Raw genomic sequence first — 27,088 nt, forward strand, 5'->3', positions numbered from 1 at the left:
CTGTCCCGTGGCTCTGGATCCGAGCTGGCGTAGCCGGCCCCCGGGTAGCGCGCTAGCAGCAAGGCCGGCAAGGCCGCGTGCAGGTTCAGGGTCACAGGTTCCCTGGAGCAGCGGGGCTGCAGCAGTGGGACCCAGGCTGGGTGCTGGCAGGATGCCTTCCCGCCAACCCTCTAGCCACCCCTGCATGTCTCCCCTCCTCGCTGGGAGTCGTTCTCAGTCCTGCCCCTCCCCCTCCGTGAAGGTGCACCTGCTTGCATGTCGGACGCACACACAGCCACCCTCAGCCCCAGCTGGTACCCGGCCAGAGACAGCTGCTTGCACCTGGTGCTTGTGTGTGGATCCCAGGCCCGGACATGGATTCCCTCTACTTTGGGGTGCGTGCCCACCCTTGTTGTTAAAGAGGATAGTACAGTTGGCAGCTCTGCGTCCTGGCCAGGGCCAGGGCGGCATGTTCTCAGGAGCAGGGACTGAGATCATTGTCACTGGCGTCCAGGACAGTCTATCCTCTAGCTACGTGTGACATGCATGTCATGAGGTCACAGGATTGCCTTCGTTTATCATCTCTGCCCCGTCTTCAGCCAAAATACGCTCACGTGCTCCCTAGCGAGAGAGACAGCTCCGTGTCACATCCCGTTGTTACACCAGCTCCCGGGGTAGCACTCCAGGCATCACCTTTCCTCTAGGACACACTCAAGCCTGGCTCTCTACGGTCTAGCACCCCGTGGCTAACCGTCTCCCAAATACCCAGTGTGTGATGATGCAGCTGGAGGGGTAAGTGCGGGTAAAGACTGTCAGTAAAAAGGGAAAGGGGGAAGCGGAATGCAGCAAGCCAGCCCTCGGCCTTTCCCCTGCCCTGCTAGACAGGGAGAGGGGGCTTCCTTCTCCAGCAGTGAGGCCGCTGCACAATCCCACCACCTGCTACCAAGGGGGTTCGTTGCCAGCTCACAGTGTCTCTGCCTCTGTCTGTGTCTAGGAGGGGCGTGGCCCATTTCTCAGGGGACGCGGAGGTCAAACCCCTGGCGTCTGTGCCGTCCTCTGACCAGTCTTTTTCTGGTTGCATGATGCTGGCCATACATTCCAAACCCCGGCCTGGGCCTCGTGGACCAGTGATGCCGGACCTCCCTTCAGGCATGTCCAGCAGTATGTGTTTTTTATTTTTATTTTTTTTAAAGATTTTTATTTATTTATTCACGAGAGAGAGAGAGAGAGAGAGAGAGAGGGAGCTTCCCTGCGGGGAGCCCAACGTGGGACTCGATCCCAGGTCTCCAGGATCACGACCTGGGCTGCAGGCGGCACTAAACCGCTGCGCCACCGGGGCTGCCCCAGTATGTGGTTTAGATGACAAAACATTCGCTTTTTAGGGACTTTATTTTGAAACTTTTTTTTTTTTTTTCAATTTGAGAGTAGTTGACCCACCGCGATACAGTAGCTTCAGATGTGTCGGGGCCTTTCCTTGTCATGCGAACCATTTGTGTTGGAAAACTCTCTATGATCTAACCGCACTTCTCCGCCTCTAAGAAAAATGTGAGTAATCCGGTTCATTGCGGAAAAGCAAAAACACAGAAGCATTGCCCGTGATACCACAGCGCGGGGATGGCTGTGAAGGGCCGACCTGGAGTCTTGCAACGTCCCTTTTCACTGTATGCCTGGCATTTGTGTGCACGTTGGGCAGGAAGGATCCCACCGCACAGCCCGCTGCTGTCCCACGCACCCCGACGCGGGATAGGCCAGAGCGGGGAGAGCACTGGCCTTCCTGACGCCCCGGAGGAGCCTGTCGTCTCACTTACTCAGGATTACGAATCCAGGGGCATAGCGGTGAGTGCTGGCCTCAGCCAAGGCCTCCCCCTACCCCCTCCTAACTACTCCCCGGAATTAGTCCCCCCTTCCCGCCCCGGGTACAGCTACCTTCCTCCAGCCTTCCTCCTCTTCCTGTGCTCTGTGACAGAGACCCCTGATGTTTTCCGTTTGCAGTTTTATGGGAAGTTCTCCAGGACATCCTAATGGTTTGAGGGGCCCGTGGGATGCGATATATGAGACCATGACTGTCCTGGAATGTGTGGGACCAAAGGTCACCATGAAATGGAGATAGGGAGTCTAGAGGAACAACACTTTAGTTTATTTTATGTTTTAAAGATTATTTATTTATTCATGCGAGACACAAAGAGAGGCAGAGACCCAGGCAGAGGGAGAAGCAGGTTCCATGCGGGGAGCCCGACGGGGGACTCGATCCCGGGACCCCCGGGGTCATGCCCTGAGCCGAAGGCAGATGCTCACCCGCTGAGCCAGTACCTACTTTCAATGATTTATGCAATAACACTTATTACTCACCTATCACTCGCCTCTGGTCAGACCCTACCTGGGATTCCTGAAGAAACGCGTAGCTGGACCCCTTGTATGCACACCCCTACCCTGCAGCGAGGGCGACACGGAGTCCCCTCCCTCTGAGCCTCGCGGACGCTCGGTCCCCTGTAATCTTTCCCCCAAAGCCGTTAGGTCCACTCTGCCTTTACTTCCCGTGCCTCACCCTCGGTGTCCATGCACGAAGCCAAGGACCCTCCTGCCCGGTCCCGCGGGCCCGCGCTGCCCCGCTGCACCCTCCGCGTCTCCGTCACAGAGCCTGGTTCTTTCCTCAAGACCGAATTTAGGTTTGGGGTCAGATCCGGTCCTTTTGTTTCTTCCTTTTTTCCCTCTCCTCGTGTTGCCCTGAGGCACGGCACGCCACGCGTCCCACGGCCCGAGCTGTGGCCCCGGGCGTGCATCTCGCCTGACCCATGGGGAGACCCCCTCTTCCGTCTCGCTCCAGCCCGTGCACCTCTGTGGGGTGCTTAAAAGGACAGAACTAGGGGATCCCTGGGTGGCTCAGCGGTTTGGCGCCTGCCTTTGGCCCAGAGTGTGATCCCGGAGTCCCGGGGTTGAGTCCCGCATCGGGCTCCCTGCATGGAGCCTGCTTCTCCTTCCTCCTGTGTCTCTGCCTCTCTCTCTCTCTCTTTATGTCTATCATAAATAAATAAGTAAGTAAGTAAATAAATCTTTAAAAAGAAAAAAAAGGACAGAACTGCTGTTTTCCCTATTTTTGCAAAAGGAGCTCTCCGCCCAGTTGTGGGAATCTCAGTGGGAATATGGAGTTGAGGCGGTGGGTGGGTAGGAACTCCTGAAGCCAAGTCCCAACGTCTCTGGGGCCTCAGGTCACATATGTCTGGCATCCACGTGCCGCTGCCAGAGGAATGCTTTCAAAGGGCAAGCAGGTCGCGCCTTTGCCTGGCTCAGGTGTGCAGTGCTGTCCCCTCTGCTCCCACGAAAGCCCCACGAGGCCTGGAAAGGCCTTCCTACTTGCATCTCTTTTTAATTTTTTTTTTTATTTTTAAAGATTCTATTTATTTTCTCATGAGAGACACAGAGACTCGATCCCGGGACCCCGGGGTCACGCCCTGGGCCGAGGCAGCCGCTCCCCCGCGGAGCTCCCAGGTGCCCCCGTCTGCCCCTCTGGTACCAGGCCTCTGACCTCACATCCCCCAGCCAGCACCCTCCATCTGCACCAGCCACGCTTGTCCTGGGGCTCCCGCCCAGCAGCCCCACTTCAGGGCCCGTCCATGCGTCCACGCGTCCACGCGTCCATGCGTCCTGCTCCTTCAGCTTCCTGGAGTCTGCGATCTTTTTGTCAGGTGCATGGGCCTGCCCGCGGAGACCCAAGTCCCCCTCCTGGTGAGGCCGGCCCCACACTGCCCCCGGCTCACTGGTTTCTCGGGCCCTCGGAGCAGTCCCGTCCGTGGGTGGGCTACCGCTGCCCCTGGGCCGCAGGCCGCCAAGGCGGACTCGTTGGCTGCAGCGTCCCCGGCGCCTCCCCAGCGTCCGGAGCCCTGGGGGTGAGTCCAGTGTCCACTCCCCGAGGGAGCTGATACCTTGTAGGAAGTTGGCTGTAAGATCAAATCTATTTGCCACTTGATTTTCATTATGAAATTAAAGATGCATTTCTATGAAAAAAAAAAAACCAACAAAAAACAAAAAACAAACTCCCATGGAGATTAAACAAGGATTAGGAACGCTTCCAAGCTTTTGACACTCTGGGCCTCATTGTCACGCTGGGTTTGCTCGCTGCCTTGGCGCCCACCCTCAGCTCCTACTCCTGTGTGACATTTGCAGCCCGTGATGGGGGTTCTAATGCTGGGTCTCTCTCTCTCTCTCTCTCTCTCCAAGGACGGGATTTTTTTTTTTTTTTTTTTTTAATGCCAGGATCCCCTCGCTTCCTACTCCCGATGTCCTGAACTTTCTTCTCTCCCCTCTCCTTTGGTCTCAGGAGCGTGGCATTACCCAGAGGTTGCCACGCGCGGCACCTTCCAGGTCCGGTGCGGTCACGACGCGGCAGCTTAGATTCCCTGCTGCGACCTCCCTGGAGTCTCTCGCCCTGAAAACACCTCGTGAGATTGCTGGCAGCCGGCAGGGCTGGGGCCGCCACCTACGGAGCAGAATAGACGCCAGTTGGTGTCCGGCTCCTTCTTTTCTCCCTTTGGCTGACGTGTCACAGTCGGGGGGTGGGGGCGCAGCCTGCTCTTGGGCCTCCCCGGTGTGGGTGCTGGCGTGTCCTCGCAGCTGCTGCCCCTGATGCCCCAAGACCCAGCGCCCGGGACGCCGCGGCTTTGGCACCGAAAGCACCGCCCGGGCTTCTCTCTGTGGCTGCTCTTTGCTTCACATCTGCCTGAAGCTTCGGAGTCGTGGTCGACCCGACGGCTACCGTTCCTACTTGTGGTTTTTTTTTTTTTTTTTTCTTTTTCCTACTCATGTTCTAAACATTTTAAGGTTGAATCTTGGTCAGAACTCAAGCCCAAGGTTCCACGAGCCTCCTGACCCTGTCGGTGTACCCGAAAGGACTTGAATGATCTCACTAGGGAGGTTGGGGATGGGAGCCTGAGAAAATGATCCACGTCTTGCTCCAAGGATCAGAGCCTTTTTTAAATTTTTTAATTTTTTTTAAAACTAAACCAACAGTTTGTGAGGAGAAACTAGCAGACCTTTCTCTTTGTATCCAGCTAATTGAAACAACTCTCAATATTTTAGATGCAAAGTTGTCATCCATTCCAGGCCTAGATGATGTCACATTTGAAGTATCTCCTGTAAGCGTCACTGGTATCACAAATGAATCACATTCTGAAGCTACTTCAGAGAAATCACAGCAGAACAGTTTACAAGACTCTGGACCACAGAGAAGTGAAGTAACACCAGAAAATATCTTAACTGTAGCCAAGGACCCAAGATATGCCAGATATCTCAAAATGGTTCAAGTGGGTGTTCCAGTGATGGCAATAAGAAACAAAATGATATCAGAAGGATTAGACCCAGATCTTCTTGAGAGACCAGATGCTCCAGTGCCTGATGGTGAAGGTGAAAAAAATACAGAAGAAAGTTCAGACACTGAATCTTCTTTTAGTGACTAAGCTTAATTTTGATAACAGTTACATATACATGTGTAGGTATACATATACATTCTGTAAGAAAGAGAACCTGAACTTGAACCCTTAATCATAAAACATCAAATGGCCATATATCCACCACCAAACTTCTTCTATGTTAAAAATAAATAAATAAAGCATTTATAAAAAAAAAAAAAGTAGGAAAGTATCCATGGTAGTTTCAGCGCATAGTCAGGGTGTGTTCCGTTCCTTCATTCCTTTATTCACCAGATCCAGCAAACGGTCCATGCGAGGTGTTGGGGATACGTCACCGAGGCAACACGAACATGCCTCCTGCCCACCTGTAGCTCACTTATAGTCTGGTAAGAGGGGCAGATATTAAACAGGTAAATGCACATTGACTGCAGATGAATTAAGAGCATTAAAGAAAAGTGCAGGTTTTCTGAGACCGTATGGAAGGAGGCAGGGAGGCGACCCGCAGGGATTGGGAAAGGAATCATGGACAGCCTCTGCAAGGGACTGACAGTGAGGGAGGCTGAGGTGTGAGACATGGCCAGGAGTTCTCCAGCAGTAAAGAGGAGAAGAATGTTCCAGGCAGAGGAAAAAACAAACAAACAAACAAACAAACCCAAACCAAAATTTCTTAAGAATAAGGTTTTAAGGGTCTATGCACACGTTTTAATTTATATTATATTTATTATAAATATATTATAAACTTATTTACAATAATATTCAATATAAAACAAATTATATTTAATTTACTTATAAGAAAATGGCAGACTGGGGCATGATAGCTTGAATTTAAACGTGGGTTGTAATAATATCCAAAATAACCCATCTTATTGCCTGTGACTGGGGCCACATTTCTTTGCATCTGTTTCTACTCCGATAATACCAGTGTTATGTGGATATTCATAAGAATGCCAGGACTCTTTGGTTGAGCAGTTTTTGGGATCCAGTTTTGTTTATTTAAATCATTCCTGGGCAGCCCGGGTGGCTCAGCGGTTTAACGCCTGCCTTCGGCCCAGGGCATGATCCTGGAGTCCCGGGATCGAGTCCTGCATCGGGCTCCCTGCATGGAGCCTGCTTCTCCCTCTGCCTGTGTCTGCCTCTCTCTCTCTCTCTCTCTCTCTGTGTTTCTCATGAATAAATAAATAAAATCTTAAAAAAAAAATCATTCCTGAAGCTAGTCATGTGAGTAAGCCACAGGGTTTCATGGTTTCTAGGTATGTTTTCAAATTGCTCACCAGCCTCGTGCTTTGGTGGGCTGGATCAGCCCGTGGAAAGCCCCTGCGAGTACACACGAGGGGAATCCCTGACCCGAGGCACAGTTAAAGAAAAAAGCAATGCCTAAGAAAGGTGCAACGAGAAAAAAAAAAAAAAAGAAAGGTGCAATGAGGATTCCAGTAGTGAGACCCTGGACGTTGGGCCTTTGGGACGTGGCTTGATAATAACCAGAACCAAGGCCCTGTACGTGGGTACAAATTGTTTTTGGAAATTGATGTGACTTTTCTGGCAGGGAGTGGGTGAAAGCAAGAAGCCAGGGATCCCCTTTGTGTGGAGACCTTGGGCCCTAGTTCATTTTTCATACACCATGGACCGCAAGCTTGTGAGTAACAATAATCCGCTTTCATGAGACTCTTTTCTACCATTCACAACCCCATCTCTGTTTTTTCTGAATCTCAGTCTAAGACAGAAAATATGGATGTCAAAACCACTCGTACTCTTGGGTGTTATGTAGGTGGCACCTTCAGGGTCCCTTGTTTGTGCCAGTTTTGATGGTATTCCTGTATTTGCTTAGGAGAGTGTGGACTTGCACATTGAAGAGATTTAAAGCTGCCCCGTGAACCTTGCATAGGCGTCTCATCCGTTTGTTCAATCAGCACATGTTTACTGAGAACCTACCGTGTGTCAGGCACTATTTCATGAACTGATGGTAAACCAAATGAATTTCCTGTCCTAATGGGCTCTCATTTAATTGAGAGACACAGACATAAAAGAGCACATGCATAGGGACGCCCGGGTGGCCCGGTGGTTGAGCATCTGCCTTTGGCTCAGGGCCTGACCCCGAGGTCCCGGGATCCTGTCCCGCATCGGGCTCCCTGCATGGAGCCTGCTTATCCCACTGCCTGTGTCTCTGCCACTCTCTCTCTCTCTCTCTCTCTGTCTCTCATGAATAAATAAATTAAAAATCTTAAAAAAAGTACATGCATAAATAGAGGAATGTGTTAATAATGTAAGTGCTAAGAAGGAAAAATGATAGGAGATAGAGAGTGATTTGGTGGTGGCGTCCTGCTTTGTGCAGGGTGGCCAGCAAGACTCCTCTGAGCTGAAAACAGTTTAGCAAAGATCTGAAAGAAATAAGGGAAGGGACCATGGGCTCTTGGAGCATCTTAAGCAGGGGAAATGGCACATGTAAAGGAGGGGCGGAGCAAGTACGTTTGGCTTTTCAAGGAATAGTGAGGACTTGAGAAGTGATAGAGCAGGGCATCAACATGGTGGCCGGGGTCGGATGCTGAGTGAGCAAAGAAGGAAAATGTGTTAGGACATAAAAGACTGAGTGGTGGTCAGAGACCAGACAAGTTGGCCAAGGTTTTCTCTCATGAGTAGCAACCATTGGAGGGTCTTGAACATCATCTATGACATAATCTGACTTTAGGTACTATTCAAGAGACTTTTGGGGTGGGCAGAGACATTGGTTATTGGCCTGGGAATGGTTTCTAGAAGGGTTCCAGGTCTCCCAGTGTTTTTCAACCAGGGAAACTTCACTTTGAGTTATTTTATGTATTTGGTTTCTGGATAGATTAAAAAAAATTTTAATTAAAAAAATTAATTTTATCTTTATTTTTAAATATTGCATTTTTTTAAAAAAATATTTTATTTATTTGAGAGCGAGGGAGCAAGAGTGAGCAAGAGAGAAACAGAGAGAACATGAGTTGGGGCGGGGAGCAGAGGGAGAAACAGGCTCCCTGCTGATCACAGAGCTGGATCCCGATCCCGGGATCCCAGGACTCTGGGATCATGACCTGAGCCAAAGGCAGACCTTAACTGACTGAGCCACTCAGGTGCCCCGATTTGTTGTATTTTTAAAGTAATCTCTACACCCAACATGGGGCTTGAACTTAACAACCCTGAGATCCAGAGTCACATGCTCTACCGACTAAGTCAGCCAGGTGCCCCTGCGTAGATTTTATTTTTTAAAGGAAAGGTTGTTATTGTTTTAAAAACTTCTGAAAATTATTATTTTATGTAGCCTGTGATCTTTATAAAAACAAGTGGCAAATGGGAAAATTAAAGTCATAGGAAATAAATATCATAAATTTTATTGCATTAAGGCAAAGAAGGAAACTACTACAAAATCAAGAGGTGGTCAGTCTTCATTTCAACTGGACCACCTCCTTTTATGCCAGTTGAATTATTCCTTTGTATTAACTACAAAGGAAAATGGCAAAATTACAAGTGAGGATTATTTAATTAATTTGTTATTATTATTTTTTAGTAGGCTCCATGCCTTCCACAGGGCTTGAACTCATCACTCCAAGCTCAAGAGTCACAGCTATATGGACTGAGCCTGCCAGGTGCCCCCAAAGTATGGATTATTTAGATAATTTATAATAATTTTTTAAGTGGATGGGAATAGAAGTCTGATTGTTCACATCCATCTTTAGGAACATGCGTCAAGATGGTGAGTGTCTGTAGAATTTGAGGCCGAGGTTTAAAAACATACACTGTAAATAAATATCATATGTGATAGAATTAGACATTTTTTCTTCTTTCCCTTTGTGTCATGTTGGCGAATAGGAAAAAGCATATAATATTTGAATTTTAAAAAATTGATATCGTAAGTTTTCAGGAATTTTAAAATTCATTATCCTGGAAAGGTACTGCCTTATTAACTTGTTGCCTGACATTTATTGAGCAACAACCGTATTCTAGGGCCTGTGATTTAATATGATTGATCTAAAAAGACATAAATCCTTTAAACCTCAAAACCCTACTAAAAGTGTGTCATTATTTATAGGAAGCCTGCCCCTGCTAGGTTCTAGGCTGAATACTTTGCATGCGTTCACCTTGGATTCCCACACTTGGCATTAGTTTATCCATTTCATAGATAAGGAAACTGAATCACAGAGAGTAAAGCGACCGGCCTGGCGTGAAGCAAAGGAGGAGTGGAGGTGAGCTTGGGAGGAGGGTCCGTTGGCCACACAGCTGGCCCTTTTGCTGCTGCACGCAGAGCCACCTCCCAGGGTGGGAGAGGCAGTTGGCTTGTTGAGGAAGGAGCCCAGATCTAGGTGGTAGAGAGAGAAATTTGACATCCTCTCCCTCCTGCGAGGACCTGTCTTCTTGAGCCTGTCATCTGGCGATCACATAGAAACTGTTCCTAGTGCTCTGGGTCATGGTACTTGAACTTGTCAGCACTTTTGTGGTTTTGGGGTGATGGATATTTACCATCTGAAATAGACTGCCTAAAGCATGACATAATAAAACCTCAGAACTCTGATATCCATAACATAAAATATTAATGGTGCTTGTCAGCAAAGTATGTCCTGGGATGTGAATGAATCCCTGCTACGGAGACGTGTTTGTCAAAGTCTTTCTCCTCAAGAATCAAGAAATCTTGGAATATCTGTCATTAGGATGTTCGCTGTTCTAATAATGTTACTTCCTAGTCCTGAAGATATGAAAGCCGTATCTGTATTCATTGGACCTTACAAAGTGTTGAAGAAATTTGATTAAAGTTAGATATTGACGTGAACGGGCGGGGGGACTGACATAACTTAGGTGATTGTGCCTACGTCCCGTTGTATTCATTAAATGTTGTTGGAAACCGAATTTCTTCAGCTGGAGTAAATCAGGCTGAGGAGGTACTAGAAAAGTCTCAGATCATTTTATCTCCCGTGCCCTCTCCCTACCTTCTCCTTCTCTCTCTCCCTCACACTGTTACTTTCCCTTCATCGGAAAGAAAAAAGAAAGTATGAGGGTAATCAATAAAATTTCAAACATTAGGATTAAAAAATGGGGTCCCAGCCCAGTAGCTTTTAAAACACGTTGTAAGTTTACGAATATTAAAACAGTGCTTGGCCAGGAATGAGGAACCCGATGATGAATCAGATGAGAAGGTCCATCCGCTGGATGGATTTTATTCAGAAAATAATTTTCTAATCCCCTAGGAAAAAAGAATGACAATGTGTTTTCTTATGGCTTACATCAAAATGCATTCAATTTGGAGAAGATTTTTTTTTTTTGGAGAAGATTTTTAATGTAAAAGCAAAATTCCCTAATATGTTAGAATGAAAATAAATACTTTGGGATGGTAAAAGGCTTTTGAAGCATAATCCTGAAAGCAGAAATAAGCACAGCTGATCTATTTTATTAAATTTTAATTGAGAACTTCTTTTTTTTTTTTTTTAATTTTTATTTATTTATGATAGTCACACAGAGAGAGAGAGAGGCAGAGACATAGGCAGAGGGAGAAGCAGGCTCCATGCACCGGAAGCCCGACGTGGGATTTGATCCTGGGTCTCCAGGATCACGCCCTGGGCCAAAGGCAGGCGCTAAACCGCTGCACCACCCAGGGATCCCTAATTGAGAACTTCTATATGATTAAGAATATAATACCCAATTGAAAAGCGTATAAACTTGGACCAAAATGTACAGTCATATGAAAGTTAGTATCTTTATTATACAGAAAGCCTTTGTGAGTTAGAAAAGATCATCATCCCAGTATCATAATTTAAGTTCATGAACAAAATTTCACTGAAGATACAACTGTTAAGTAAGTGTTTTAAAAACTACTTTTAAGGTCACAAGTGATCAAATATATGCATTTTGAAACAAAGAAATTCCAGTTTTTGCATATCAGACTCCCAGAGATTATAAAGCATAACGTCCAGTCTTGCTTTGACTAAAGGGAAACTGGCACCAGGGATGAGAAGGTTATATAACATTTCTTTTTTTTAAATTTTTTTCTTATTTATTTTATATGACTTTTCTGATAAAAAAAAATTCGATGGTGTGCATCAGAAACTTTAAAAATGTTTATAGCTTTTGACCCAGTAATCTCACTTAAAGTATTTGTCTTAAGAAAATAATCAGAAATGTGTACAAAAATGTCTTTTACAGATATATTTAATGATGGCATTAAAAATCATAAATAGTGCTATAGGAAATTGCTTATGACCAAATTATCAGTAAAAAGTAAAAGGAATTCCATTTGATTCAGAACAAATATAGATATACACCTATGGATACCAAAAGACAATACACCAACTTGTTAATAGTGATTATTTCTGGCATTATAGATGATGTTATTTCTCTTTTTAAAAACTTTTGGGAGTTCTCTGATATTCCTACAATGCTTATGTATTTCCTCTATACTTAAAAAGGAGCATTAAATGGTAAGAAAAAGTTCCGTCTCTTTGACTTCGGACGAGTTTGAAGCAAATCTTCCTTGGATGGCTACCCAGTAAATTATCAATCTTTAGTGCTTCAGCGTCAATTAATTTATCTATTTTTTCCTTTGTGGCTACAAGAAGGGCCCTTGGCAAGGGTAGTCAGAGAGGGAAGGTTGACAAGCAGGCTGCTTTGTCCCCTAAGTATTTCTGCTTTGTGGACTCCTTCCTCTATAAAATAATATGAAAAATCATACTTTATGATGGCCCTGGCATAAAGATGAATACAGTCCACCCTGGTAGATCGTATTCATCTTCTTCTTCTGACTTGAAAAGAATGTAAATTAAAACATTTTAGTGGGATGGTGGCCCTAGGCACTGGCCCGGAGCCCAGGCAGGAAGCACAGAGGTGCAGGAGCTGGAGATGGGGGTTGGCGGGGGGCGGGGGGGGGGTTGCCGCATGGAGGAGTGGTTTCCTCAAAAGCAGGTAGAACAATGCCATCGACTCCACCGAGCGGCCTTGAGCAGCTCCAGTTTCTTACGTCCTTGTGAGAACAACCCAGATCTCAGGCTGCTAGGGAGCCCGCTTTGAACTCGGTTCTGAATCGTGCATTCGGGCCCCAAGGCCTTCCTTGGGAGGCAGTACTGGAATTCTGTGAACTGGGGCGCCTGGGTAGCTCAGCTGGTTAGGCGGCTGCCTTTGGCTGGGGTCGTGATCCCGGGGTCCTGGGATCGAGCTCCAAGTCTGGCTCCCTGCTCAGCGGAGAGTCTGCTTCTCCCTCTCCCTCTGCCTCTCCCCATGCTTGTGTGCACGCTCTTTCTCTCAAATAAATAAATAAAATCTTAAAAAAAAAAAAAAGAGTTCTGTGAACTTCTGTTTGGGGGTACGAGTGGTTAACAAGAGGTAGCTTGACTCCCAGATCTCCCATCGGGGCATCTGGCTCGGCGGCGGCGCTCTTCAGTGCAGGGCACAGGAGGAGGAGGCTTCCTATTTAGGTATGCCGAATTTTAAGCGACTTGAGACCCGCAGAAGGACGTGGAAAGTAAAGCTCTTGGGTATGTCCCAGAACTCAGAGGGGAGCTGTGTGCCCGATTAGGCGGCTTGAGCCCCGAGCAGACGAGAGGAGCAAGGATAGGTGACTGGGAGGAGCCGGGTGACATGAGAACAGAATTCCCAGGCTGCTCCCAGAGCATGCGGTAGGGGACCCCTGGGAGCGGGAAGGAGGCAAAGCTCCGCGTAGAGATGCTGATGCCAAGAGAGGATGCAGTTCCCGAAGGAGGACATGATTCACGGTTTCGGAAGCCACAGGGAGGTTTAGCAGGATCAGGATTTAAAAAGGAAGATGATTTAGGGCCCCTGGGTGGCTTAGTTGGTTAAGCATCTGACTCTTGATCTCAGCTCAGGTCTTGATCTCAGGGTTGTGAGTTCAGGCCCCACGTTGGGCTCCACGCTGGGCGTTTAGCCTTCTGAAAAATAAAATAAAGGGATCCCTGGGTGGCTCAGCAGTTTGGCACCTGCCTTCCGCCCAGGGCGTGATCCTGGGGCCCAGGGATCGAGTCCCACGTCGGGCTCCCTGCATGGAGCCTGCTTCTCCCTCTGCCTGTGTCTCTGCCTCTCTTTCTGTGTCTCTCAGGAATAAATAAATAAAATCTTAAAAAAATAATAAAATAAAAATTGAAAAAACCCAAGTAAGATGATGTACAAGTCAGGTGGTTATTGGTGACGTTCTGAGGATGTTTGGTGCCAGGCCAGATTAAAGTGGTTTGAAGAGTTAAGTGGATGGAGAAATGGAGAGATTACTCTTTTCGGCTGTGAAAGGGAAGAAAGAAGGGAGGTCATAGTAGGTGTTGGTAGTAGCAGCAGTGGTCGTAGTTTTATTTATAACAAGGAAGACAGTAGAGTGTGCTTGTACGTTGAGCGGGTGGGAGCGCTGTGGCCTGGATCGAATGGCCCAGAACGCACGTATTGAGGTCCTAACCCTTCGTGCTCCCGAACAAACCCTCTTTGGAAACAGGGTCTTTGCATAGGTCTTCAGTCGGGATGAGGTGATAGTGGCGGGGAGCAGGTCCCCCGCGCAACGGGCCTTGGGGCTTTATATGCACGGAGAGTGTGGACACAGCTGTGCAAACGGAGGCTGCCGAGGGGAGCGTGAAGGCGAGTCGAGGGATGTCTGCACTGATGGCTCGGTGGCCTGCGAGGCGCCAGACGCTGGGGAAGGGGCAGGGGTGGCTTTCCTGTAGGGCGCCCGAGAGGTCCCAGCCTCTGGCCCCAGATCCGCCCGGACGAGGCACCATGAAGAGGGCCACGTCCGCTGCTGTGGCTGCGGCTCCTCCACCCAGGAGTCGTTCCTCCGTACAGCCTGCTGGAGACAAAGATCGTCGTGAGTGGTGCTGTTTTTTTTTTTTTTCCTTTTAATTGATCACTTCTCTATTGCATAAGTCCAATAAAATCTAACATCACGCAGCATAATTCATAGCGCTCTCGGCGATAACAGTTACAGTAACTTGGCAATATAAATCTTGGTAGTATTGACAAAAAGTGTTCATATAGATATTTCCAAGTACCCCGACTTGAGCAGAAAAGAGGGAGTGAGTAACAAATTGCACTCAACAATATCTTAACAGATTGATTTCCACTAAAATGAAAATGAAAAAAAGATTCCTATCTCGGCCGAATATTAATTCTTATGCTCTTTATAGAGAGCCAAATTAATCTTTAGGGCGAAATTCATAAGTCAGCCCAAGGAAAACTATATGCGTCAAGAAGAAGAGCTGAAAGTGTAGTCAATGAATGCAAGTGCTCTTGAATTCCAGCATGATCTTCACTTATTTATTTTTGGGGAGCAAATGCATTGTCTGACAAGCGCCACCTTATTTACTTTGCAAATGACTTTTGAGAACGTCGATCGTACTAAAAGGATATGAATAATGTGTCAAACAGGAGAAGGGCTCCTCTGTGTTTAGGGGTCGCCTGGGAAAGGCTTTGTGTGGGAAGAGGGAGCAGGAGGTGGAGAGGGCAGGGAAGGGGCGGGACGGCGGTTGCAGCCTTCGGGTCGGCCCCTGGGGCAGGTCACCTGTCTGGGCCTCAGGCCGCCCTCGCTGTCGTGCGCCAACGCGTGTAGCAGAGCGTCCGGGGCAGCATGAAGGCACAGCTGACGTTGGTGGCATCAGTTTTATCCTAGAACCTGTGGCGGGAGGCCGCGTGGGAGAGCATGCAACAGGAGGACTTGCGGAATTGGTTTCCCCGGACACAGACGTCGGCCCAGCTTCCCCGCAGCGTGTGCTGGAGTTTGAGCACGTCGCTGAAGTTCTCTGAGCTGCTGCTGCTGCGTTTTTTTTTTTTTTCCTTTTTTTTTTAAAGAAGATTTTATTTATCCATGAGAGACCCATGAGAGAGAGAGAGGCAGAGCCACAGGCAGAGGGAGAAGCAGACTCTGTGCAAGGAGCCCGACGCGGGACTCGATCCCAGGACCCCGGGGTCACGCCCTGGGCCCGAGGCAGACGTTCACCCCGGAGCCCCCCGAACGTCCCATCTGAGCTTCCCCTTCTTCATCCTAATACTGTTTATTTTATAAAGTTGCATATTGATTAAGTGAAGTTTCATGGAAGGAACCACCCGCCGTTTTGACTCTCAGGTCACCGCTGGCCTGTGTGGCACTTGCATGTAAGTCATAAAACATCCCCCCGCCCCCCTCCTCAAGTGCTCTTACTTCCGCGTGTTAGAGGACTTTCCCAACGTGCTGGTGATTACAACAAAAAACACTTGGCCGTGTCTATTAGCTTGCTGGAGCTGGCAAACAGAACGCCACAAGCTGGGTGACTTAAATCACGGAGCTTAATTTCTCGTGGTCCTCGGTTCTGGGAGGTCGAGGTCGCGGTGCTGGCAGGGCCGCCTTCTCCCGAGACCCCCGTTCCTGGCTTGCAGATGGCCACGGTCTCACCGTCCGCGCGGGGCCTTTGCTCTGCACACAGCGGTGGTGTCGCCTCCTCCCCTTTGGGGACCCCAGCCCTCTTGGATTAGGGCCCACCCACGTGACTTCACTTAACTCTGTGTCCCCCGCCAACGCATACGTTGAATCCCTAACCCCTGCGTGACTTGGACACAGGGCTTCCACGTATGCGTTCGAGGGGGACACAGTTCACTCCGCACACTAGTCTCTGCCAGAAAGTTGTCAGAATATATAAATGTATGGGGGGCGCCTGGGGGGCTCAGTTGAAGAGCTGCCTTCAGCTCAGACCATGAGCCCGGGGTCCTGGGGTGGAGCCCCGTGTCGGGTGCCCTGCTCAGCAGGGAGTCTGCTTCTCCCTCTGGCCCTCCCCTTAGACAAACAGATAAATCCTTTAAAAAGGTCATTAAAAAGAACATCAAATATCTACGCTTTGAACAGAGTGCCTTGTGCAGTGTGCAACCTGCGGAGCCTTACGCAAGCCCGGCGCATGGCAGGTCCTGATTTCATGTGGCTCTCCTCCTCCTCCCTCTTCCTCCTGCGTCTTCCTCCTGAAGTTGCTGCGACCTGTACACCTGTACGTGGTGTGGCGGGTCCCCAGGGAGCCAGACTTGTTGAGACGGCTCCCCGGCTGGTTTTCTGGCCCCCACGCCACCCAGAGGCAGGGGTGCCATTGCCACCCTCCATTTTTCTTTCTCCCACTGCCTTCTGTGTCCTCAAGCCGGCTTCCCTCGGGGTGGGGGGGGGGGTGAGCCAAGAAGGCCGGGCCTAGTGCCGGAGCTGCCCCGCACCTGTCCTGCCCAGCCTGGGGCCTGCGGGTGGCCAGCCTCTGCGAGTGGGCCCGGCTGGGCCGAGCACCCAGGAAGGCGCCAGGCGGCACCAGGTCCGGCCCGTTTCCAGGACTCCCGGCCCCGCTGGCTGCCGTGGGCTCCCTGGCGTCGCTGCGCCGTCCGGTGCGCTGGCAGGGCCCTCCCTCGGGGGCTACTCCTCGACCGTCGCATCCCTGATGGCTGCAGTCGCTGTCGCGTGGATATCTCCAATACCCTCGGCTCCGGGATTCCTTTTCTGTTCCATTTATCTGGCAAAGCTCTGACCTGGACCCACGTGTGTGCCTTCCCTGGGCATGGGCCCGAGCAGCTGGGCGCTGGCACGTGTGGCACGTGGCGGTCCTGCGTCACCTGGAGGTGGCCCGGCTTTGTCCTCGGCCCCGGGCCCCCGGCCCCCTCCGCTCCCTCGTTTCTCCCAGGCAGCTGTGGCCCACGAGCGCGTCTTCCTCGGGCGATAGGAGCCCTTGGTGGCAGCACCTGCCCTCGCCGTCACCGCTGCCACCGCCGTCACCGCATCGGCCGCAGGTCTTCTGTGTCCGCATCCGCCCCTCGGCCTCTCCCCTGTCTCGCCCTCCTTGCACTGTCACCTTGCACCCTCCCCTTTCTGCTGGGCCACGGGGCGTCCTCACGCCCCTCCCCGGACCCCACCGCGTCCGTGTCCGGGCAGCCCCTCCGTGTCTCCGCATCTCATCGTGGTCAGACGCGTCGGCAGAGCTGCCTGGCTCTTGTCGTCGGTGTCCACCAGGGAGACGCCGACCGTTTACATGGTCGCCCTGGGGGTTGCACGGTCTCCGGCCCTCCCTGCGTGTGCTAGAGCCGTGGGGACCCCTGGACGCCCCTCCTCCTTCACCCAGGCACCGCTTCTCGTTTGGTACCCGTGCCCCAGGCCCTTCTCCTCTGTTCCACCGTCACTACCAGGTGGCCTCAGGAGCTGCTCATCGGTCCCCTTTGTTGTCCACAGTCTCTTTCCTGGGGACCCTCTCCTGAGGGTCCCAGGTTCCTGGCATGTGTGTGCTGATGCTTCCAGCGCCCGCCTGTCTTCCGAGCTGCAGAGCCCACGGCCCGACCGCCGCCCTGCATGTCCCACGAGCGTCCCAGTAATGCGGCGTCCAGGCCCTGGCCGTGTTGGGAGGTGCTGATCGCCCAGCAGCCCCCCTGGAAACCGGGAGGCGCTCCTGGATCTTCCCAGGGCCCCCTCTACATCTAGCGCCTAACCCGCCCCCTGGGACTTCACGCTCTACTTGGGGGGGGGTCTTCACCTCCCTGCTTCCCCGCCCCGTCCTCGTGGCCACCACCCCTCTCGGGGCTGACGCGCATGTCCCCCTGCCTCCCAGGTGAAGGCTGCTCTGGCAGCAAAAGCTGGAGGCCAGGCGCCTTGCACGAGGCTGCCCCGCATGCGTGGCTCCTGCGGGTGTCCCCACCGTCCCGCCGTGTTCCTCTCCGCTCCGGCCTGAGCACCCCGAGCACCCTGATCGTCGGACGGCCTGCCCCGGCCTCCTGTTGGCACCACAGCGCACCTGCGCTGGCACCCAGTCTGCTGGCACCTCAGCCCCCGCCCGGCCTCCGGAACCCTGACACACACGCCTCTGCCACCTGTTAGCCAGCCAGTCCCGGGCCCAGACCCCTTCCTTGGGGTTGGCGTCCGGGGTTGGCATCGGGGCGGTCCCCTTGTCTGGCATCAGCTTCTCTCCCATCCCGGGGAGGCTGTTTCCTTCCCGACGCGGAAGCCTCTCCTGCAGTGTCCCCCTCCCCTTGTCATGGGGGGTCTCGTCCACCCTCCGCCAAATGTCTTTGCCTCCACACACTTATCCCAGGTGTAATTTCGTACTTACTTCTTTGTCACTCATTTCAGCCTGCCCCCACCCCACCCCCGGGACCATCAGCCGGACAAAGGCAGGGCCCGTGTTGGGTTGTCCCCCTGCCCAGAGAAGCCCGGCCCTCGGCATCACGCGTGGCTCCTCATTGGCACGTTTGCTGGATTTGTGATGGGATGAAGCAGCTGCAAAGTTTTTTATTTTATTTTATTTATTTTATTTTATTTTATTTTATTTTATTTTATATTTTTACATTTATTTATTTATTTATTTATTTATTTATTTATTTATTTGCGAGGTTTCCGGTTAAATCCGTTATCCTGGATTTGAGCTTCCTCACCTGTATTCCACGAAGTGTCACTCTGGGATTCAGGAGATGATTACAAGGAACATCATGAGTCATCATGGTTCTTAAAAGTACCCGTTTCAGCTTTAATTAGTAGCTCTTCCTTCCCTGCCAGGAAGGGTGGAGGACGCGAGGACCCCCACTTCCTGCCACTCTCCCTCCCCACCTCCCGTTTTCCTTCTGGTACCTGATTACATCCTGGCAAAGCCTTTGCCGTCTACACCTGTTTCGCAGCCCTGACTCCCTCAGTTACTTGATCATGGTTTTCTATCGAGATGGGGGAATTGCTCACCGTCTGCATTATTTTAGGTCTTTGGTGTTAAACAACAAAATTCAGTCTTGGCTGATTCGAGCAGAGAAGGAATTGGCCGGGTGGGTGTCGGGCGACTCACAGGCGGGAAGAGGGAGGGAACCGGCTGGAAGTTGGGTGGGAACCAAGGGATGCGGAGGGACAGGGAAAACCCAGCCCAGGCCCGGCCTCGTGCAGCTGGTTAGGACGCATCTCGGGGCCTCCCTCCCTCCCGTCCTTCCTCTGTTCCCTCCGTCTTCCTCCTCTTTTCTGTCCTTAATGATCGTCCCCAATCTGAGGAGCTTTTCCAGCTTTTCGTGTGGTGCAAATGAAGTCCCCTTGTCTCTGAAACTCCGTCTCCCACTCTCAGTTGTTTGAAGGCCGGATATTTCGTTTTCTTTCGGTCTTGGTTTTTGTTTTGTTGTTTGTATCCTCAGGAATGGGGAAAAGCATGGTTGAGGCTGTGGGAAATCTTTATCAGAAGACCCGTCTTCTGGGGGATCCCTGGGTGGCCCAACGGTTTAGCGCCTGCCTTTGGCCCAGGGCGTGATCCTGGAGTCCCAGGATCGAATCCCGCATCGTGCTCCCTGCATGGAGCCTGCTTCTCCCTCTGCCTGTGTCTCTGCCTCTCTCTCTGTGTCTCTCATGAATAAATAAATAAAAATCTTTAAAAAAAAAAAAAAAAAAGAAGAAGAAGACCTGTCTTCTGTTCTGTAATGTGATTTTTGTCAAATGACTTCTACGAGAATCCACTCCAGGGTCAGAGGGTGGATTCTGTTCCATGAGCTGGGAAAATTCCCTACGTTCCAGATTATTTACCCCCCACCCCACCCCACCCCACCCAAGGCCCTAGGTTCATTGAAGGGTCCTGACACCTTCATTTCTGGCGGAGAAAACAGGCCACGGGCGTCTCCTCTCTCACCCGTCCCTTCTAAGGAGCCGTTTCTATTTTCTGCCAGTTGGATGATGGGAAATACAAAGATACACCCTCAGTTCACCTCTGTCCAGATTTGGAGTAAAGTGGTTGCAGCGTAGGATTTTTTTTTAAAAAATATTTTATTTATCTATTCATGAGAGACAGAGAGAGAGAGAGAGAGAGAGGCAGAGACACAGGCAGAGGGAGAAGCAGGCTCCATGCAGGGAGCCCGACGCGGGACTCGATCCTGGGTCTCCAGGATCAGGCCCTGGGCTAAAGGCGGCGCTAAACCGCTGGATTTTTTTGTCTGGTGGGCCAGGGAGGTTGGTGGTAGAGGCTGGAGGGCGTGGGGGGAGGTCGTACTCAGGAGCTATGCTAGGCCAGAAACCCCTGCTTCGTTCCTCTGCGGCCCCTCCCCTTGTTTGATGTGGGTGAAGTGTCTGCTAATTGCTCGACTCTGGACGTTGGCGGAGGGAGAGGCCCTGAGAGTCTCCACGGGCCCCAGTATCCCGATATTGCACCTGTCACCTCCTCTGGCTCAGGTTGGGTTTCTGTCACTTGTGAACTGGACCGTGCGCACACGGGCAATGCCGTAGGTGGAGGAGGCAGCCGTTTCCCGTGCGAATGAGGGGCCCAGCCTGCAGCCTAGGAGCTTCGTACCTGGTCTGCAAGAGATGGCCGGTGGGGGGGGCGGGGGGAGAGTCAGGAGCATCTTTCTTCAGCGGCTCGTTGGATCCTCTGCTTAACTGCTCCCCTTGCAACCTCGTGGAGTGATGACAAGCATAAAGCGACCCGGCCCAGACTGGGTAATTTTAAGAGTGCTGTGGTGCTCGGTGCGATGCGCCAACTTGGCCAAGCCCAACTATCTGGTCAAATACCACCCTAGATGTTGCTGTGAAGGTGGTTTTGGATGCGATCAACATGGCAGTCAGTAGGTTTGAGTGAAGCAGATCACCCTCCAGGACACGCTCGGGCACAGTGGGAGGCCTTCAGGGGAGAGACTGAGCTCCCTCCCTCCCGACAGGCTGCCCCACAGTGCGGGCCTCCTGGCTGGCCCACCTGCCACCTCCCACCTTCGTGTCCGCGCAGCCGCTTCCTTAGCGTCCCCCCCTCGGTGTACCCGTGCTTGCACCTGCCGCAGCCGACGGCTGCTGCTTCCCTGGAGGACCCCACTCAATACAGGCGGGAGGCCTGCATGCCACGGTCACCACGGATGCCCAGTGGGTCTCCTAAGGGCCAGGCCACTTTGTCTCCTGTGGACCCGTGTGGGGTTTGCCGAGGTGAGTTTGCTGCTGAGGGGGGGCCGACTCTGTGGTCAGGCTGCCTTGTTTCAATCCCCAGTGCCCCCCTCCTTGCTGGCGACTTGGGCAGTCGATGTGGCCTCTGTGCACCCCGGTTTCCCCACGTGTGAGACGGGACGGAGGTTCGGATTGTGTACAGATCGAGGTGACACCTACAAAGGGATCGGAATAGCTTCTGATACAGTAGATCCTGGGGAACCTCGCAGATGCACTGTGGCCTCGCATCTGAGCCCCGATGGGGGGGGACCACCACTGCCGCCAGCCTGCCATCCCCGTCTAAGTGGGCCGCACCCAGAGGAGGAGATGCAGGGGACAAGCCCCGCATGCAGGTGGTGTCACGCTTCACCTCGGGCGTGGGCTTGGGGCGCCGCGAGCAGGGTACCAGGCTGCAGGGAGCTTGCGCCACCCCCACTCCCCCGGCACCGGGCACCAGGCACTGTCTTGTGGGGTGTTGGCGGGGAGGCCCGAGGCAGCCAGGCCTGGCAGCAGCAGCTTCTGCCCAGAAGCGCCCTGAGCTCAGGGACAAGGACCCCGGTCGGCCGGGGCCCAGGGCGCGAGGCGGGCTGGCCACCTGCTGCCTCCTCGGCCCAGCGCGGGCGCCCCGTGCCCCTGGTGCCTGTGGGGGTGGAGGCCGGCCGGTAGGCGCGGGGTGGGCCGCGGAGCTCGGTGCGTTAGGGCCCAGGTGGCCGAGCCGCTCCCCTTAGGCCGGCGGTACTGGAAGCCTGCACGTCGGGGGCACCCGCTGAGCCAGCCCTCTTTGGTTTTAATAGTAATCCCGTTGTCTCTGTTCCGACTAGAAATACTAAGTTGCAGTAAAAAAGGGTAGAGAAAGGAACATTTAGTATGAGAAAGAATAACAGAAAATCGCCAGGACTCAAAGACAACCTGATACTGAGCCCGGGGACTCGTGAGGGCGCCTGAAATGTGACTGAACTCCCATCATCAAGGCTTTCATAAGTGACATTGTGAACCAGAATATTTATAAAGCAGTACAAATTGACTTTTTTTTTTATTCCAACGTTGTGCTTATTTATTTATTAAAGGTTTTATTTATTTACTCACGAGACGCAGAGAGGGAGGCAGAGACACAGGCAGAGGGAGAAGCAGGCTCCCTGCAGGGAGCACAATGCAGGATTCGATCCCGGGACCCCGGGGTCAGCCCTGAGCCAAAGGCAGGTGCTAAACCGCTGAGCCCCCCAGGGACCTCTCAAGGTTGTATTTAAATTCAAGTTGGTTAACATATAGTGTAGTGTTGGTTTCAGGAGTAGAATTTAGTGATTCATCACTTACAGGCACCACCCAGTGCTCATCCCCACAAGTGCTGTCCTGAGTGCCCGTCACCCAGTTACCCCACCCCGCGCCCCGCTCCCCTCCTGCAACCCTCAGTTCTCTGTAGTTAAGAGTTGCTTGTGGTCTGTCTCCTTCTCTGTTTTTATCTTATTTTGTTTTTCCTCCCCTTCCCCTGTGTTCATCTGCGAAGAAGTACAAATTGACTTTCCCATTCGATTTTAGTTAAACGAAGGCACTCCACAGTCCTATTATTTTGTAGGAAAATACTCTTCATCTGCTCTTCTCACAGCTGCGTGGTATCTTCTCTTCCAAATGTGGGAAGGCCTGTGAACCACCACATGCTATAATATAACTAAGCTGGCTGGCGCTTGTACAACGCATTTTTCTTCTGCTGAAGTTTCAAGGGAGTATGTGTTAAACCAAGTTCTGGGATAAAGCTTGCACTATGGTCAGGAACCGGTAAGGTCACACCGGTTGGCCACTTTTCTGTTTTTATTTTATTATTTTATTTTATTTTATTTTATTTTATTTTATTTTATTTTAATTAATTAATTAATTAATTGGCTACTCTTCCGTTTTTATTTTATTTTAATTAATTAATTAATTAATTAATTTTTTTGGCTACTCTTCTGTTAAACTGCATTATTGCAGGAGAGAAATGGTCTACCATGTTTTTTCAGGCACAGGTGGGTCTTGTCTTCTGAGTTTCAAAGCTGCCCAGGGCCACCTTTTAGAGGATTGGCACCTCTAATGTAGTTAATGGGCCGATCATCACTTTCACCTCAACAGTCACTGTGACTTAGAGCTCTTTTATGGTGATAAACATCAGGCTTTTTTTTTTTCCTTTTCCTTTTTTAAAATTTTTATTTATTTATGATAGTCACAGAGAGAGAGAGAGAGAGAGAGAGAGAGAGAGAGGCAGAGACACAGGCAGAGGGAGAAGCAGGCTCCATGCACCGGGAGCCCGACGTGGGATTCGATCCTGGGTGCCCAGGATCACGTCCTGGGCCACAGGCAGGCACTAAACCGCTGCACCACCCAGGGATCCCCTTTTTTCCTTTTTCATACATAGCTTCTGTAGTGACAGCAGGAGCTAAGGACTCGAACCCCATCACCCCGTAGTACTTGGGTGGCTGGAGATCATTCTTTGCCGTTGCCGAGTGATTATTGGGCAAAGATGACAGTCTTCGGCTCGATGGTGTTGCTGGAATGGCCTAGCGGCTACAGTAGGAACACTGCATTTGAATGTTTTGAAAAACTCTCATATGTAGGACTCCAGGTGAGGCTTTGGCTGGCCCTTTGGGGAAACGGGGGTGTTTCTGTGTTTACCAAGGCCAACAGACCCACCTGTGGAGGAAGGCTAGGTTTCAAGTTGTTCGTTATAGCAGGACTTTAAGTCTGAAAGCTGAGCAGTCGTGGCGCCGGGCTCTCTCAGAGTGGCCCCGTGCAGTGGAGGGCTGGGATTAGGTCAAGGAGATCACAGGATGGGTTTTGCTGGTGGTGTGGGCATCTTCCCTCTGGTTCTTGTTTTGCTCCAAAATCCTTTGATGTTTTCTTTTTTTTTTTTTTTTTTAAAGATTTTATTTATTCATCAGAGAGAGAGAGAGAGAGAGAGAGAGGCAGAGACACAGGCAGAGGGAGAAGCAGGCTCCATGCAGGGAGCCCGACGTGGGACTCAATCCCGGGACTCCAGGATCCTGCCCTGGGCTGGAGGCGGTGCTAAACCGCTGAGCCACTTGCGCTGCCCTCTTTGATGTTTTCAAGTAAGGCTGTCACATCCAGGGACATTTAATCCATTGAATTAGCTCAACGGTGACATCTGCATTCTCCACTACCGTGAGCAGGTTCACCATCCTGTTCTGCGTCTCCTGACCCATCGTATAAGGTTTCCGCAGTAGCTCTGTGTCTTCATAGTTTTCGGACCCAGGAAGACAGTGGGTCTGCCTCAGTCGGGCGGACAGCACCGTCATGTTCATTGTCACCACATCCAATTCGCTGTGCAGTTGTCCAGTCTGTTCGGGACCGATGTAACAGTAGAGCTCTGGAGAGCAGTTCAAAAAGAAGGGCTGGTGGGGTAGGTGTCCATGAGGTCTGGGCGGTTGCTTGTCTTGCCGATTCAGCCTCAGCATCTGAGGGAGGAAAATGAACCCCTTCCTTGAGAAGGTCGGGGTAGACATCTCTCACTGCTCTTATGTCTGTTCCTCCTGGGAAACGCTGTCACCAAATCTTAATGAAACTTAAAGATTCTATACTGAATGTCTAATAGCAGAATGTATCTGGGATCCAGTAGCTTAACTAGATTATCTTTCATGAATTCCTTCTTCACAGTATTGGAAACTTGGACCACAGTCCTGCACGGACGGGCATGTCAGTAAGTGACCAGTAAGTTGGAGTTCTTTATGATTGTGGTTTTTGGAAATCCTTCACTTCAGAGTTCTTATTGCATCTTTTCACCCATGATGGGCAGTGCTGTTTATGTCACACAGGAACTGGCCCCCGTCTTCAGCCTGAATGCTAGCATATATGGCCTTTCTGTATTTTGGGGTGCTCTGTCCATCATTTGTAGGCTACGGATATGGCACATTGTTTCAGAGGCAGGATTCTGGGCATCCTATGATCGAGTCACTCAACACAGAAGGGTCTTCGTAGAACACCACTTAGGGATCCAGCCACAAAGGACACCCTTGGTGGGAAGCGTGGTTGGGAAAAAATGGAGAGTCAGAATCTTGTTCTTCAGCATGAGGCCCTACTCCCGCAGAACACTCGTGTGTGGCCTGTTCCAAATGCTTCAGATCGTTTGCGTTCCAGTTTAACTTCCAGACTTGAGCTTTGCAGAGTGTGCACTGCTAGAGCTCTTTCACAGGAAGAAGGCTCCTCTTGCTGTGCCCTGGGGTGGTAGCAGGTTAGGAACTCCTTCTCCCCTGGTCACAGTCCTGCAAGGCCCGCAGATGTGAGCTCCACTGGCCACCTGAGCCCGGACATCTAGAGGTGCCCCTTGGCTGGTGTAAAAATCAGGGTGCCAGAGGAGGGCCTGAGCTCCTTGATACCAGTGAGCTGCAAGAGGCAGAGAGAGAGAAGGAAGACGGGCCCGCCGGCCGCCATCCCTGGAGAGCATTTCAGCAGGCTCCTCGCTGTACATTAGATTAGCTGCCTGCCCCTCGGGCCACCGCCTTCAGACCAGCAAATATGCCTCCTTTCGCAGAGAGTCTGGGCACTTTTTAATCTGGACCCTGGGGCAAGATGAGTCCTCTAGAAATGTTCTCAGTTTGCAGTATAGCTTTGTGGGTCCAGTCGACGCAAGTTCTGTTGATTTTCGAAGCACCATGCTTTGGGGCTTGTCTCTCAGGCGCAGGGCTTAAGATGTGGGGTTCCCAACGTTAGAGTCAAAACTTTTACTCCTCAAGAAGAAGCAGCTGAGCATTTTGAGTTCCTTCCATGTTGTGAGTTGTCACCCTGGAGTATGATTTATGGTGAGATTTGTCTCAGCTTTTCCTACCCGCTTGGATGTAGGTTTCTTCTCATTTTTTGGACGTGTAGGAGTCCCTCAGCTAGCTTTTTTTTTTTTTTTCAGAGGAGGTTGTGCCATATGTAGGTGTAGATTTGGCGTGTCCACGGGAGGAGGCAAGTTCAGGATTTTCCCGCGTGACCATCATGAACCAGAATATCTGTAGTGTGTATACATATTTGAACCCATAAAGGTCAGATGGTTTAGCACTCGTTGGTGCCAGCCATCAAAATAGGATTGAAGTAGCTTTGGCAAAACATCTCCTGGAACTTGTTTTGGTTTAAGGAGGTTAATCAGAGATTTTATTCTTCTTCTGTGGAGGCTGTGCAGCATTGCCCAGGTCCCTGCTTGAGGTAAAAGGGCTTAGTCCCCTGGCTAACGTCTGTCTCTGGAAATTGCCACCTGCTGGAGAAAGAGCCTTCTTGCCCAAGGTCACACCCCTTTGGGGGCAGCCCTCGTCCGTGGTGCTGAAATATCCACGCTCCTCCCCCGCTTCCCTGGCTGGGGAGAACTCGGAAGGGCTGTTCCTGCACCAGACTTGCCTGTGGGGTCGGCTGAGACCTTGTTGTACCTGCTCCATAGCCCAGCTTCTCCCCTGCCCTGTCCTGCTCCCATCCTTTTCTTCCGTGGGTATTGAACCAAGGGCAGTCCCAAATATGCCTCTGTACCTAAGTCAGCCTCTCAGAATTTGCTTCCTGGGGAATGCAACCAGGTCTCAGCGGGAGGTGAAAAAATATAGTTCTCAGATCCTTACCATGTGAGAAGATACTCACTTTTTTTTTTAAAGATTTTATTTATTCATTCATAGAGACACAGAGAGAGAATGAGAGGCAGAGACACAGTCAGAGGGAGAAGCAGGCTCCATGCAGGGAGCCCGACATGGGACTCGATCCCAGGTCTCCAGGATCGCGCCCTGGGCTGAAGGCAGCGCTAAACCACTGAGCCACCCGGGCTGCCCGAAGATACTTTTGAGATACTCTGCCTTTGATCATTAAAAAGGAAAGAAAAGAAATGACTCTTTTGGAAATTCGCTGGGTCTTTCTGCGGAGCTGCACG

The 27,088-nt window shown here is 51.0% G+C and overlaps 1 pseudogene; it reads right to left on the reverse strand.

Moving 5' to 3' along the window:
• Window positions 1-24,299: 24,299 nt before the first annotated feature.
• LOC112662078 (TOM1-like protein 1) lies at window positions 24,300-26,612 on the reverse strand (annotated as a pseudogene).
• Between the last annotated feature and the right edge of the window lie 476 nt (window positions 26,613-27,088).

The sequence above is a fragment of the Canis lupus genome, chromosome 13 (genome assembly GCF_003254725.2).
Source record: "Canis lupus dingo isolate Sandy chromosome 13, ASM325472v2, whole genome shotgun sequence".
Lineage (NCBI taxonomy): Eukaryota > Metazoa > Chordata > Mammalia > Carnivora > Canidae > Canis > Canis lupus.